Here is a 14,952-nt window from a genome sequence, read left to right on the forward strand (position 1 = left end):
ACCAATCAGATATGAGCTTTCAAGTTCATTGTGATGTAATAGTCAATCAAAGTATGGTTAATTTCCGGAAACTAACAAAATTAAAAAAAAATAAATAAAAATGTTTTCATTTTTTAGAGCAATGGCTAAAACAATATTAACGGTCACTATTGAATGTGTTTTTTCCTAAACTAACTTTAAAGTTAGAATTAGCCCGCTACTTAAAAAAATGTCTCACCTGGCACTAATACGTTTCCATACCGAGTTAGCGAACGATAACCCGTCGCTTTATACATGAAAGATAAAATGAACATAATTCTTTTAATTTACTTTGCAAAGTGTTATTAGTAATTACTGTTATAAATGCATAGGCCGAGTCTGCAATAGGCCGAGTCCGTAATAGTCCGACTTTGTAATAGTCCGACTCTGTTATAGTCCGACATCTCTAGTACCCTAACCCGTCGGGTGTAATCAGTAATGGCGAAAAACTGTTTCCTTGTTGTTTATGTGTATTTATTTTGTTTTCTCTTCTTGAACGTTTTCTGCTACGAACCAAACTGGGAGTCTCTTGACAAGAGAAAAAATCCCGAATGGTATGATGATGCCAAAATCGGGATATTTCTTCACTGGGGCGTGTACAGCGTGCCTGGAAACATGGTGTGGTTTTGGTATTACTGGCAGCGAGAAAAACAACCCGAATTTGTTAACTTCATGAAGAAATACTACCCGCCCAATTTTCAATATGCAGACTTCGCTCCAAACTTCCGGGCAGAGTTTTTTGATGCTGATCAATGGGCAAGAATTCTTAAAGACTCAGGTGCAAGGTATATTCTATTTTGAAAACCTTCATGTAAATATACGGAAGCCGGTAGGTGCCAAGTAGAAAAATATGTTATCTGGCAGCCGCCACATAATTAACTGGCGGCTGCCAGGGAACGACTTTACTGGTCCCCAGAAAAACGCGCTAAAATGAAGTGCAGCCAAAGGAGACTTCAGTATATATGATCAAGTGAGTGATAAAAAAATTAAAATACGACATGTTGGGGCCTTTTGACCCCCAAAATTAATTATAAGGTTAAAAGTTTAGTTTACAAAATTTTTAAACTTGTTCTTTGAGAAAAAAAATATATATTGTGACGTTACCTATTTTCGATAGTATCCTTAAATTTCGATAGGCTAATGTTTTTAACAATAAATCTTAAAACCTTTCGTAATTTTTTGGAACTCTTATCCCAAAATTATCATCAGATGTAAAAAGTGTAATAAAGCTAAAAAGATCGAAAGTTTTGCCATTTAGAGAGGTAAGATTCTATTTTTCTATTTATATATTCAAATCGTGAACGCCCTTTTCTCATAATGCCAAAAATATTCACTCTAAAACCCTAATCTCTTAAGCCTGAAAACAACATTTGATGTTTTAATGTTATCGTCTGTTCAAAAGCTCTGTGTTGTGGCTTAAAAATAGATAAGCCTCACTTTGGACAAACTTCCGCTTAAAAAAATAAAGTATGGAAGCCTGTTACGGGTATTTTATTTCAAATTTTGACATCTTTTAATGTTTTAAGTTTTGTTTCTGTTGCTTTATTGTTGTTTCTTTGAAAATTATTATCCATCAAAAAGGGGAAATTACGAGAATTATTATAGGCCAAAGGCTGTGGATAATGCTTTCCACACAGACAATGGCTCCTAGCTTGAAATTTCAATTTTATAAAATTTCAACCAAAAAATAAAAATTTTAATGTTATATTATATTATATTTTATTTGTTGTTAAGATTTTATTTGAAAACAGGACACAAAAAATCCAATACCATAAAAAATGACCAAAAAAAAAACAAATAAAAGAAAACAAAAACCCACACAAAATAACATAATTTGATGTTTTTATGATTATGATTTACCAAAAAAAAAACAAATGCACAAAATCTTCAGAAAACAAAAACCCACACAAAATAACATAATTGATGTTTTTATGACAAAAACTGTGCACAAAAACATACTTTCTATGACTTTTTATTTGAAAAATAAATTCAAAACAACTCGGATGATGATAAACTTGTCATACTTTCTATCGAAAATAGGTGACGTCATTCAAAACAACTCGGATGATGGCAGATCCAAAGAAAGTTGAACAGTACTAAAATTCTTGACTTCAAAAACAAATAAATGTCTGAATATATTTATGTATTGTTGACAAGTAATAAATAAATAATTGAGGTGAGAAAAACACAGATGCCTAGATTAATTTTTGACTCAAGTTTTACACTATTGAAAACCGGTAACGCAAGGATATTGTTTATTAATTGAAAAAATCGACAAAAAATAATTGTCAACGAAGCGCGTGTGGCACATGCTTAGTGTCATTTCTTTCAGATTTATAGCTATTCTTCCTTGTAAATGCCATTAAAGCTGATGATCGAATTATGATCTTGAAAAAAATACAGAAAATTACAGAAGCAACTGAATTTCGTAATGTATCTAAAAGAAAGAGTCACTAACCCTAACAGGGATTAATCTACGCCTTTTTTACTACTGATATTCAGTGTTTTTCCCTCAGAGAAAATTTCCCTTGAAGATCTAATTAATTTTCCCCTTTTGATGAGTGAAATATTCCCCTTACAATAATAAAAACCTCAAATGTTTTTTCCCTTCATAAAAACTGAAAATTTAAAGTAAAATTTTTCAGTATATGAAAAATATGGTTTTACTTTGCTACACTGTAAATGGTCATAAAAATGCTGAAATTCAATTGGCCCCCAAGCAGGGCTTGCCCTGCACTCGCTCAAGTGGTTCCCAGACCCGGGCAGATTTTCCCAATTTCTCCAGAAAGGGTAGCTTCCCTAAATACCTAGATTAATCCCTGCCTAATCTCTTGGATGGTATGAAAGGACTAAGACGTTCAGACAAAATCTCCCGGGAAGATGCTATCATGCTAATCAGATGATAACCCTAATCAGTCAAATAATGTGCGAGTACTAACCCTAATCTCTCGGATGGATGCGAGACTAGCCCTGATCAGTCGAATACATGTACATGTACATGTGCAAGGAGTAACCCTAATCTCTCAGGTGGGTGCAAGACTAAACCTAATCAGTCGAAAAGTGTGCAAGACTATTTACCCTTATCAGTTGAGTGACGTAAATGTTACATCATAGTCCAATGAGCGCGAGGATCTTGCGGATCTTGCGGATCTGGGGACCAGTAAAGTAAAGTCTACCCGCTGCCAGAATTATATGTGGCAGCCTGGTTGACTGGTGGCCACCAGAAATTATATGGTGGCCGCCAGTTATTTATGTGGCGGCTGCCAGATAAATATTTGGTGGCCACGGCAGATAAAATATTTTTTGTACCTGGTACCAACTGGCTTCTGTATAAATAACATTTCACAGTAAAAATTTTTAATGCTCCATCTGAATAAGGGGGGGGGAGGGTATTAATTTAAAAGGAGCCATCAACTTCTTAGTAGAGAATAAGTAAAATGGTACAGGTAGACCTTGACTGCACACAGTGTAGTGTTAATCAGAGATTCCTACTTTTACCCCCACTTAAATTACACAGATGTCGTAAAGTCTTAAGAACTCATTAAATACACATAATCAGAGACGATTATGATCCAAAACTGAAAAGTAATGTAACATCTTCGTTGGATACCCATGGTTGATCTTGTCTTTTACTTATTTCGGATGATGAGTAAAAGACAGGATCACTCATGGGTATCAGAAGATAGTGTCACATCTGCCATAAAATCTTTAATAATCAATTTGAAACATTATCAGCAAAACTTGACATACCCCTATCTATTTTGATTTTTGCCTTAAAATTTCTTTCGATTATAATGTAAACATTTTTATAATAAGATAAACATTGGGATTTCTCTATCGCCATATGGAAAGAATTTTATGGATATTTACGAAAGCCCATTGAGTTCATTTTCATAGGAAATATTTTTTTGTGTTTTAATGCGAAACTTTCATGATTATGAATTTTATGATGCGTAACTTTTGTCAAATGTTGTTACAAAAAGCATAACTTTTGTTTTACAACACAAAACTTTCGTGATAAAATGCAAAACTTTGTCAAATAAACACAATTTTTTTGTCATATCACGTGTTGCTTTTGTGAATAAATGTGTAATTTCATATACCTTTTTGGCTCACCTCAGCTGAAAGCTCATTTTTGTTAGCTTTTCTGATCACCCGTTGTCTGTCGTCCCTTTGTCCCTCCTTCTGTAAACTTTTCACATTTTCAACTTCTTCTCAAGAACCACTGGGCCAATTTTATCCAAATTTGGTACAAAGCTTCCTTGGGGGAAGGGCAGTTTAAATTGTTGAATTGAAGGCCTAGTCCCCGTACAGGGGGAGATAATCAAGATAAGACAAAAATATGGTGGGGTCATTAAAAAATCTTCTTCTTAAGAATCAATGGACCAGAAAAGCTGAAACTTATGTGGAAGCATTCTGGGGTAGTGTAGAATCTAAATTTTTAAAATCATGACCCCCGGGGGTAGGGCAGGGCAACAAAAGGGAATCTAAGTTTTACATTGAAATATATAGGAAAAATCTTGTTCTCAAGAACCACTGGGCCAGAAAAGCTGAAACTGATGTGAAAGCATTCTGGGGAAGTGTAGATTTTACATTCTTCAAATTATGACCTCAGGGGGTAGGGTGGGTCACAGAAATCATTACAAAGGGGAATCTGGTAAAGAATAGCATGGCCAAAGTTACTCAGGTGAGCGATGTGGCCCATTGGCCTCTTGTTATCATGATGTAAGAATGAGTCCAATTATAAAACATATTTTGAAATCAATTTTATAATAAACAATTTCAAAACTGCATAAAATATCTTCTTAGTTTATTCTTTTGTGTAAGTTGAACACAATATTAAGTGTATCTATATACCAGTAATCTATTATCTAGTCAGAGGCAAACAAATGTGAAATTGGCCTAAAAACATACTTATAAAGCACTAAAGCACTATAAATTAAAGTCAAATCCTTTTGTACTGAATAATAACCAGAAACAGAGGTTGTTCTTTATGTTTCTGGTGATGTTTATTTTTTTTTTAGGTATGTTGTTCTTACGTCCAAGCACCACGAGGGCTTCACATTGTGGCCATCCAAGTATTCATGGAATTGGAACTCCATGAGTGTGGGTCCCAAAAGAGACCTTGTGGGTAAAGATCCTTCTTCCCCTCAGGTGGCTTCTGTCTGCAGACATGCACGAAAAATATATAAAATTACTAGTCAAACATAGTCAAATACTTTAAAAATTGGACATAAACCATATCAGACTTGAGAGCATTTAAAGAGAAATGATTGTTCTCTCTCCTCTTTTTTTTTTGATCAGTGAGGATAAGCAAAAAGGAAGAGTTAATTGCCAAATTTAAAATTTTGAATTTACTTGACAATACAAAATTTAAAAAGTGACATTGCATTTATTCACAACTGGTAAATTCAAAATTTAGAACATGGCATAATCATCATTTTAAGTTTCAGTTTCTCGTATAAAGATTTACTTTGCTTAATAGGTGAATTTTCAACAGCCATAGAAGAAGTCTGGACTCAGGCTGGGCCTGTATCACTCGTTGTATGAATGGTTTAACCCTTTATACATGAAAGATAAAGCCAACAACTTTACCACCAAAGACTTTGCCAAGGTTGTATAAAATAACATTTTTTCATGTTTTAAATTTCTTACATTTACATTTGAAGTTTTCTTATATATAAAATCACGTGACCATTCGTTAATATCCCTATAAAAAGCAGTTGAAAAGATTCCATGTGTATTATATTGACGTTATAATGATGCCATAGTAAAGTGTCTGTTATTGTCGCAAAAATTTCTGTCGAAGGTGCCAAAATTGATATGTGTAAACATGTACACAATATTCAAAATGTAAAAAATATAATACCTTGTATATATTATTCCTTTACTTTAATTATTTAGTTCAAAGGGGAGGTGTTTGACATTTCAGACTAAGACTATGCCGGAGCTGTATGAGTTGGTGAACACTTATCACCCAGATTACGTGTGGTCAGATGGAGCCCCAGCAGACAGCGGAAACAGTTCCTACTGGAACGCACCAGAGTTCGTAGCCTGGCTCTACAATGAAAGGTCCTTAAAATCATATTATTAGTTCTATTTTAATAATCTTAATCATAATTTGAAGGGTTTAAATACCAGGTTATCCTTTTGCTTTGTAGCCCCGTCAGATACACTGTAGTTACCAATGACAGATGGGGGATGGACGTTTCCTGTAAACATGGAGGCGTTTTGACTTGTTCTGACAGATATCATCCAGGTTATATATATGTAGTCAAATTTTGATTTAGTAAATGCAGCAGTGTTTATTTTAACTTCCTCACAGCTTGAAGAAAATGTTCAATAAAGCCTTCCTGAGGTAGAGGTGAATAAGATAAAGATGTAGACCTTTTTAAATAACGTACATATGTTGCAAATGAAATACGAATAAATTAGATGATGAAGTAATTTTCAATATTAACTTAATATTATTAGATGGTAGGAACTATGGTAAAGATTAAAGACTGTAATTAATTTGTAAATAAGAACTTAGTCATACTAACAACATTTTAGACAAAAGTTTTCCTTTCTCAATGTAGACCTTTCAAAGTTAATTCCAGTTTTAAAGTGACCCTAGCTGAACTTTAACTCAATCCTTTTATAAATGTGTTCTTTTAAACATACATGATATATGTTCATAGAGATAGATACTACCTATGATCATTTGAAAGTGATACAATGTGTTTTGGTGTTCTTTAGGAAAGCTACAACACAGAAAATGGGAGAGTGCCTTCACTATTGACAAGACAAGCTGGGGCTTCAGAAAGAAGGCTGTACTAGCTGACTTTATGACGATGGAAGAGTTACTGTACAATGTCATTACTACTGTAAGGTAAAGGTCAGGTTACTGTACTGTGTCATTACTACTGTAAGGTAAAGGTCAGGTTACTGTATTTTGTCAGTCAAGTAAAGCAGGAAAAAAACTTGCAACACGTCTTACTAGTGCATCTTTTATTTTAAGATTCATTTTTTTCATAATTACTTTCTAACATGTCACAAATAAAGCTGTGGTGGAAACGCATTGATTGATGTTGGACCAACACCTTATGGGACTATACAACCCATTTATGAAGAGAGACTCTCACAGCTGGGCAGCTGGCTAAGAGTGAATGGCGAGGGTATATACAGGACAACACCATGGGTATACCAAAATGACACTGTAAATCCACATGTCTGGTAGGTATACCTCTCTCTCTCTCTCTCTCTCGCTCTCTCTCTCAAGTTGTCTGTGATTAAATACAAATGTTTTTTTTTAATTTTTAAACATTTACAGGTACACCGTTTCCAAATTTTCCTCCATACTTGTGTATGCATTCCTACTGGAATGGCCAGAAAACAATATTGTGACACTGGGAGCTCCAAAACCTTCCAATAAAACTGTGGTTAACCTTCTGGGTCATTCTGGCTACATTCCCTGGAAGATTGGACCTAATGGTGGAATACAGCTTCATATTCCAGACATTCCATACTCACAAATGCCCTGTCTCTGGGCGTGGACATTTAGGATTATATATTTAAACAATTAAGTTTGAATGGCTGATAATGAAAAAAACACTTCTTGTTCTATCGTAAGAAGAATAATTTAAAAATCTGGTTTGAAACATGTTGTCTTGATACGAGTAAAATGGTGATAGATTTGTTAAAGTTTCAAGATGCTTGATAAAGATTTGCTGAATCCAAAGAAAGAATAATGGATGTCAGAAAGACACTTCATATTTATAATCTTTAGCAGGGCATGTTATGTGAAAGGCACCTTGCTTGGCACTTTTTCAATTCATTGTACACTGTACATGTAAATGACCATTTGTAATACTTTATGCTTCAAAGAAGCCTCCTTTTTCCCTCATTTAGAACTGACATCTTTACATCTATGTTTTTGTTATCATTATTTGATTGGATTAATACCTATAATTGTTCATTTTTTATGTGATTTATGTGAGTTTTCCCTTCACATATAGTCCCTTTGGTTCACCATAATGTCAAGATTGTCATTTGTTCTTTTGTATGGCTGTATGCTATATATTGTTAGAGAATGAGCGTGTGTATGGTTATCATTTTTGTATTTTATCTCCCTGATTGAGTGATTACTTATTATGCTATGTTACAATGTTACATTTAACAACAATGACAAATAATTATAACAACAAAAAGATTTTTTGAAATTTTGAAGTCAGCATTTACTATTCTTAAAATCGGTAATGGGACAGATAATTTGAATGTATCTTTTTGAATTTCCAAAGTTTAACATAAAAAACTATTTGAATGAGTGTAGATTTTTTTTAATGACTTTATATATACTGACACGCGAAAGAAACTCAACACGCTACTTTAGGGGGAAATAATTATATATAGTAAAAAATTTCATATCTAAAAATTATGGATATCTTCAATTTTGTAAATATCGGTAATTTAACGGTTGAACGACTTTCATACCATTACCGGAAGTCAAGTTTGAGTCTGCTTAACAGAAATAAAAAATTGCATGTTTAACAAAACAATTGGCAATATTATGGAGTTTTAAGAGTTGGTAACTGTTCATCATAAGTAATGCATCAATATTTCAAAAAATAAATTCTCCTTCTGTTTCCCGTAGAGATGCCAAGGCTTCCTGAAAATGATTTAAGTACACATTTTCATTGCGGTAGTGGGAAAATATCAAAATAAAGGTGATGGAGAGTTACTGATGCAAAAATTCACTACATTACGCGTCAACAGGCTCTTACATATCATGAGCATTAATGACAGTACTTGGACTGGAAGCCCAAGGTTACTACACTGCGCTAGTTTAGAGAAAATTTGACTTAATCATCTGAAAAACAGGCATTTAAAAATGGCAAAGAATAATTCCATCAATCAGATCTCGATATTGATGAACCTATTGTATCGTAGAAATTAAGCTGCAATTGTTGTGTAGGGCAGTCTTGCACATTTTAATTGAATGACTGGGAGGGGGTGTTTTAACAATCATATGTTACTTTCTTAAGTTAAAAGATAATCATTTAACTTTTATATCGAATCTCTGATGTTTTGAAAGGTGAGTTTAGCCTTACTGTATTCATTTTTGAAAATCATTAGATAAAAAATTCAAACATTTGTAGATTACTGCTTGTTGCGTTTCTTTTGCATGTCAGTATAGTTAGGAAAAACTAAAACAAAAATTAAAATCATGTTTTAAAAAATGTTGGTCTGGTATTTCTTCATACCTTTAGTTTCTTATTATCAAAATTGGACAAATGTGTAGACTATACATTTGTAGACTTCTGAATTGTCTGTGTTTTAATCAGAGCACGACTGTTGCAGTCTTTGAAGACAAGGCCTTCCAACAAACTGTTGGAGTTCCAATGGGCACTTACTGTGCTCTTTTACTGACATATTTTTGTACTGCAAAGAAGAATTCTCCAAGAGAAAAAGAAAAATATCCTGCGGTTGGCCTTCAAATCGACATTCAGATATACTGACGGCATCTAAACAATGAACAAAAGATATATCCATCAATATGTCTCCTCGATATCGGGACGTAGCCAGGATACTTCTTGATGTACATATGAGTAAACAGGGGGTATGGGGTTGCTTTAGTGCAATGACCCCAGGGCATAGGTGGGGGCCCAGGGGATGAAGCCCCCAGAAGCTAGTAAATTTTCTATGATATCGAAGTGCATATTCGACCCTTCTGATTGCATTTCTCCTGCACTATATAAGTTTGTTACGCAGCTATATTCAAGTTCCTGTTCTATACAAAATAACACACTCAAAAACGAGAAAGGATCTGTCCAATATCATTATACTACGAACCCACTAAAAACAGTTTAAGACTTTTGAAGAGACAAAATAGGTATGTTAACATAGTAAGAGTGGTTGACTGATTTAGACTGGCCATATAGTTGACTGATAGTCAGGCTTACAAACCTAACCCCCCCCCCCCCCCCCCCCCCCCCCCCCAAAGATGGGTGAACATGACAAGTGAAAAGCATATAGTGTGACAAACATGAAGGTTAACAAATACATGTAAATCTCATATTTATATCAAAATTTTTTTGATATTTCACCAAACATTAAAATATACTCTATGGAAAATCTCTACAATCAGAAAAAATCTCATTTGCTTATGAAATATAAAGCCAGTTTTTCATAAATTCTCTAAATGGTCGGTACAAATGATGTTAGGAAATATAATTTAATACCCTGTTCACATGGAGAGCTTAATTCGCAGTAAATTAATGTGGAGTAAAGAGCTAAAGCAAAGTAAATTAATGTGAATTAAAATTTTATTGCTACAATAATGCTATTCAGTAAGGCTATTACGACATCATTTGTAATTCACGTCACCTTCTTGCAGAGTAGATCCATTTGATATAGAGTCAAAGTGTCTGCATACACATTTTAGTTTTAGTAATGATAAAACACAATTTTCCTTAATTTTTCACTTAAAAATGGCATAAGTGGTTAACCTATAGCTGACCACTGTCATGTGGCATTTCACTTAATTTTGCCATTACGCATGCATCAAAATTTAATTCGAATTAGCTTCACTTAATAAGCATTCACATGGAGGTAATGCAAAGTAATTTATGCCCTGTTCACACGGAGAGTTTAATTCGCAGAAAATTAATGCGAAGTAAACTAATGCGAATTAAAATAATGCGAATTAAATTGCGATCACACGACAGCTAATTCGAAGTAAACTAATGCGAATTAAAATTTTACTTCTGCAGCCTGGCGTCAGCACGGCTATTATGACGTCATTTGCAGATCACGTCACCTTATGCAGAAGCAGATCCATTTGACATAATGGCAAAGTGTCTGTATGCACATTTTGATGATTAACAAAATTTTCATTAGTTTTTCACTCAAAAAAGCACAAGTACCTATAGCTGACCACCGACAAGTGGCATTTGACTAAATTTTGCCATTACGCATGCGTCAGAATTTAATTCGAATTAGCTTCGCTTAGCGTTCACACGGAGCTAATGCGAAATAATTTAATGCGCAGTAAACTAATTCGAATTAAACTAATTCGCATTAAATTCTCCGTGTGAACGTTAAGTGAAGCTAATTCGCAGTAAACTTACGTTTAATTCGAATTAAACTCTCCATGTGAACAGGGCATTAGTGTGCAGTAAATTTATTGGAATTAAACTATAATTCACATAAAGTTCTCTGTGTGAACGCGATTCAAATTTAAGTCACAGTAATTTACTTTAATTCGAATTAAACTCTTCATGTGAACAGGGCATTGAAACAAGTCTTTTTTGACTGTTTTTTTTCTCCAAATCAAGTGTTATATCCATATATACTTCAAAAAAAAATATTAGAAAATAATGATTTTATTGATAACAACAGACAGCTATGTATAGCAATGAACTCAACAAATAAGATTAATTGATTTTAATTATTTTTCTTTTTATGTTAATTTAGAAATATTCCGAGAAATAAAAAAACATGAAGTGTAGGTGACGCCATAGGCATGGAACGTGCTCTTTGAAGTGAAGTTTAATTTGTAGTTTTCATTGAGTTTTCCATGTTGGGTTCTATGGCAACAACACTCCAATTATGGAACAGTGCTTTCCCTATTATAAACCAGTTCTGTACACAACAGAGCATAAGGAGGCACTAGACATTTAACATAACATTCACCTTCTTCTCTCCAGATTTTTTTATCCCTGTAAACTTTAAAACACTGATATCGTGCAAAAATCACTCATCCATTGGATACATTTTATTGAACATCAATAGAAATTCAAGGCTTTTAAAATTTGTAGTCTTACAATTTTATTGAAGTAAGACCTGCATTTTGTAGTTAAAGGAAGATAAGCAGAAGTCAGGACAACTCCTTCCAATACAGCTGTAGACATGGACGGATATTTAAAATGCACAACAAATTAAATGACTAATTAAACATTGAGCAAACTTAATAATTCCTCACGACAGGTACTTGGGTCTTGGTTTATAAATATGTATGTACCTTATTGATATGTAACTCTTTTTACATATCAGTAAGGTGCATAATTATTTATAAACCTAGACCCAAGTACCTGTGAATAATTCCAAAGGTTCAGATTCATATAAAAATATTATAATGTATGGATAGGCCTTAGCGATAAATATAATTATGGTAACCATTGTATTTTTAGGTCACCTGAGTAAACTCAGGTGACCTATTGCATTCTGTTTTCATCCGTCGTCGTGTCTCTTGCGTTAACATTTGAACATTTTGAGCATCTTCTCTGAAACCACTGAACCAGTTTCAACCAAATTTGGCATATAGCATCTATGGATGAAGGGGAACAAAAATTATGAATTTCATGGTCCCTGCCCCCCTGGGGCCTGGGGGGTGGGGCAAAAACCACTAAAATTAGTGCAATCTTGAAAAATCTTCCTCTTTACTCCGGGACATCAAGCGGTCAAACTGTTGGTATGATTGTAATCAGCATTGAGTCTTCTACCAAAATTGTGAAATTCATGGCCCCAGGGTCAGGGGTTCTAGTGTTAGTTCGGGGCTAAACAGGTTAATATAGTGAAAATGCATTACATGTATTTCTTTGAAATTCTTCTTTTCTGCTTCTGGGCATTAAATAAACTAACCAAGTGCATAGGTAAGTTGAAAATGACCGCCTTTTTCAAAATTGTGAATTTCATGGCCCCAGGCTCAGGGGTTCTAGTGCTAGGGCGGGGCTATATAGATTATATAGTAAAAAATGAATTATTTCTTTGAAAATCTTCTTTGCTCCTGAGTATTAAATAAACTAACCAAGTACATAGTTATGTTGAATAAGGCTACCTCTTCCAAAATTGTGAATTTAATGGTCCCTGGGTTGGGGGTTCTGGTGTTAGGGCGGGGGTTTATTGATTATATAATGATTTTAAAATGCATATATAAATTCTTTAAAACTCTTCTTTTCTGCACCTGAGTATTTAACCAATGAACTATGTACATAGTTATGAGGAGGAAGGATGCCTCTTTGAGATTTTTGAATTTCAGGGTCCCTGGGTTAGGGCTTCTTGTGTTAGGGCGGGGCTCTAATGTTTATATAGTGAAAATGCATGATATAATTCTTTGAAAATCTTTTCCTTTCTTGTTGGGTATAATGCCAATGATCTTAGTATATATTTATGACAAAAAACCTGCTTCTTCCAAAAATGATTAATTTCCTGGCCCCTGGGTCAGAGGTACTTGGGGGGGGGGACACAGTCTGAAATAATTTAATGCTTTGAAATCTGCATTTTGATATTAATCAACAGCATGATGATCGAAGTAACATTTTTAAAAATTTCCAAAATTTTGAAAGATGTGGCCCCAGGGTCAGTGGTTCCTGTGGGATAGGGAGCTTAACTGTGGACCCACCCTAACACAAGAAGCCCTGACCCAGGGGCCCTGAAATTCACTAAAAGTGGAAATGCATTTTCTCTTTGTTACTCTGATCTGGGTATTAAGTAATAAAAACAGCAATGGTGCCTCTTTCAAAATTGGGAATTTCTTGGGCCTCTAGTTTAAAACTTGAATCAAATTCAATTGTTGGAAAGTTGTCGCATGATACTCATGTGACCTATAAGGCCCATGGGCCTCTTGTTAAACATTTTAATTTATTTTGTAGACTAAGCTATGTTTGGGAAAGCCAAAACAGTTGGGCCAATTCATGGCAATATCGTTTTTGTTCCATGACAAATGCAGCTTTTGATATTTTAATTTCTATAATTCATCTATTTCGGTGGAAGTGGTCACTGTTTTGAAGAAGCATTGGTGTCTAAAGCAAATTAAAAAGTGGGGGGGGGGGGTATATAGGTATTTAGGTATAGGACTCCGTGGGGGGGGGGCTTGAATTTTAACCCTCCAGGGGATCATGATTTGAACAAACTTGAATCTACACTGCCTGAGGATGATTCCATATAAATATTACTAATCATGGCTTTGAAGTACTTGAAAAGAAGATTTTAAAAGGTTTCCCAATATATTCTTATGAAAAACTTTGGTCGGCCATTTTGACCCCATCCTAGCCTGGGGGGTCATGATTTGAACAAATTTGAATCTACACTACCTGAGGATGATTCCACGTGAGTTTCATCTTTCCTGGCCCAGTGGTTCTTGAGAAGAAGATTTTTGAAGATTTTTTCCTGTATATTCCTATGTAAAACTTTGATTGGCCATTTTGGCCCCACCCTACCCCTGGGGGTCATGATTTGAACAAACTTGTATCTACACTACCTGAGGATGATTCCACATGAGTTTCATCTTTCCTAGCCCAGTGGTTCTGGAGAAGAAGATTTTTAAAGATTTTTCCTATATACTCCTATGTTAAACTTTGATCAGCCATTTTGGCCCCACCTTACCCCAGGGGTCATGATTTGAACAAACCTAAATCTACACTACCTGGGGATGATTCCACATGAGTTTCATCTTTCCTGGCCCAGTGGTTCTGGAGAAGAAGAATTTTAAGGATTTTTCCTATATATTCCTATGTAAAACTTTAATCGGCCATTTTGGCCCCACCCTTCCCCCGGGGTCATGATTTGAACAAACTTGAATCTGCACTACCTGAGGATGATTCCACATGAGTTTCATTTTTCTTAGCCCAGTGGTTCTGGAGAAGAAGATTTTTTAAAAATGCCATTAATTTTTCATTAATTCATAATTATCTCCCCTTGGAAAAGGGCATGGCCCTTCATTTGAACAAACTTAAATCCCCTTCACCAAAGGATACTTTGTAGCAAGTTTGGTTGAAATTGGCCCTGTGGTTCTTGAGAAGAAGATGAAAATGTGAAAAGTTTACGACAACGACGACAGACAACAGACAAATTTTGATCAGAAAAGCTCACTTGAGCCTTCGGCTCAGGTGAGCTAAACAAGAGGCCCATGGGCCTTATAGGTCACCTGAGCATTATGCAACAACTTTCCAGTGA

At 34.7% G+C, this 14,952-nt stretch overlaps 1 pseudogene; it reads left to right on the forward strand.

Annotated features, from left to right (window-relative positions):
• Positions 1-439: 439 nt before the first annotated feature.
• On the forward strand, positions 440-7,988 carry LOC134272427 (alpha-L-fucosidase-like; annotated as a pseudogene).
• Positions 7,989-14,952: the final 6,964 nt, after the last annotated feature.

Source organism: Saccostrea cucullata, unplaced genomic scaffold, assembly GCF_032062105.1.
Source record: "Saccostrea cucullata isolate Sc308-1 unplaced genomic scaffold, CSIRO_AGI_Scuc_v1 ctg415, whole genome shotgun sequence".
Taxonomy (NCBI): Eukaryota; Metazoa; Mollusca; class Bivalvia; order Ostreida; family Ostreidae; genus Saccostrea; species Saccostrea cuccullata.